The 1,679-nt window shown below is 48.1% G+C and overlaps 1 long non-coding RNA gene across 1 annotated transcript; it reads left to right on the top strand.

Moving 5' to 3' along the window:
* Nucleotides 1–1,103: 1,103 nt before the first annotated feature.
* On the top strand, nucleotides 1,104–1,453 carry LOC109704798. Its single transcript, XR_002214490.1, has 3 exons — nucleotides 1,104–1,146; nucleotides 1,239–1,323; nucleotides 1,423–1,453. It is a non-coding gene; the product is annotated as an uncharacterized LOC109704798 (long non-coding RNA).
* Nucleotides 1,454–1,679: the final 226 nt, after the last annotated feature.

Here is a 1,679-nt window from a genome sequence, read left to right as displayed (position 1 = left end):
TCGGGCCAGTTGCTTATAGGATTGCTCTACCACCACGGCTAGCCGGCATTCACGATGTTTTCCACGTCTCGGCTTTGAGAAAATATGTGTTCGACCCCTCCCACGTGATCGACTTCACTCCGCTTGAGATTGGCGAGGACCTGAGCTACGAGGAGCGACCGGTGCGGATTCTGGCTCGTGAGTCGAGGGAATTGCGCAACCGCGTCATACCCTTTGTAAAGATGCAGTGGAGTAATCACGAGGAGCGGGAGGCGACTTGGGAGCCGAAGACGGTGATGAAGGAGTCCTACCCCTACCTGTTTGAGGCCCTGGATTGAGGTATGTGTACAGTTTCGCGGATGAAACTTTTTGTAATGGGGGAGGATGTAGTGTTCCTGAGCTTTGGATAGGATTGGCTTCAGTATTATAGACTGGTCGACATCTCTGGAGAGTGTCGGACTGAGTCGGAGTCAATTCTGCACGAATTGGATGCAGAATTGGACTCCGCGCACTCAAATAAGCAAAACTGGAGTTTTGCCAGATTCGGGCGCCCAGAACATTTTTAGGGTCGCCCAGAAACGAGTGTTGAATTTAACTGAAACTGGAAGCCAATTCGGATCCCATGTTCCGGGCGCCCAGATGTGGGTCCGGAAATTCGACATCGTGAATATCGCTTGCTTCGACGCGTGGCAGGGCGGTAGGTGAGTTCCGCCGGAGCCATTTACGGGCGCAGCACACCGCGAGCGGAGAGTCCGAGGAGCCCGGTTTGTGCAGTCGGGATGTTCTGGTCGCCCAGAACATGGTTCCGGGCGCCCAGAAATGCCCGTTTCTGCATGAGTACTGGATAGCAGCTGTTTTCTCTTGGGGCTTATCTTATCCCTCCAGCAGCCTATAAATAGATGGAAGGTGACCCTGGTGAGCTCTTTTCCTCCCTTCTTCACAGAGAAGTCTCTTTTAGCATCTCTACCCTCGGATTTGCCTCAATTTGCATCAAATTTCCATTGATCCAGCTTGATGGAGTGCTGATTCTGCAGTTCTTCAGCGACGACCTCCAGTGTTTTGGCTCGTGCGCGACGTAGGAAGGTCGGATTTCGACGAAACTTGGTTTGCTGGATTCTAGACTTCCAGAGGAATCCACGAAGCCCTGAATTGCAGATTTTGGTTGAGGTTAGCTTGGTCGAACTGAGGTTTTTCTGGACTGCTGTTGACTTTGAGCTGAAATTGGAATTTTTGAGCTTTTCTTGATGCTAACTTTGTAGGCAGTGGGATTTTGGACCTGAGATTGATCACCCATCAGTAGTTGCTGGATTTGGATCTGTCCTCACCCGATTTGGAGATCATTAGGTGAGTTTTGACATTGGAATTGAGATAATTAAGCTTAAGTGCTGAAATTTTGGTAAATTGATGGTTTTTATTGGATTTTTGGGTGAATTGTAAATCCAGATCTTGAGGGGCTTTGTTGCTGGTTTGGAGGTGTTTCCAGCAGTGTTGCTTGTGATCCGAGACCATCTTGCTGCCAGGAATTGCACTAGAGGTGGGTGTATCATCGGTTTCGCTCCTAAGTGCATGTTTAGTCGACGTGTATAGTTCGATTTTTGTATATCATGCTTTAATTCATCGATTAGCATCTTGAATGTAATATGAATGTAGAAGCATGCTGAAATGAATATTTATATTATACATGTTGGACTTGAAATTTG

This window comes from Ananas comosus, unplaced genomic scaffold, assembly GCF_001540865.1.
Source record: "Ananas comosus cultivar F153 unplaced genomic scaffold, ASM154086v1, whole genome shotgun sequence".
NCBI classification, from domain to species: Eukaryota; Viridiplantae; Streptophyta; class Magnoliopsida; order Poales; family Bromeliaceae; genus Ananas; species Ananas comosus.
The sequence above is the reverse complement of the archived record's forward strand: the minus strand, read 5'-3'. Positions and strand labels throughout refer to the sequence as shown.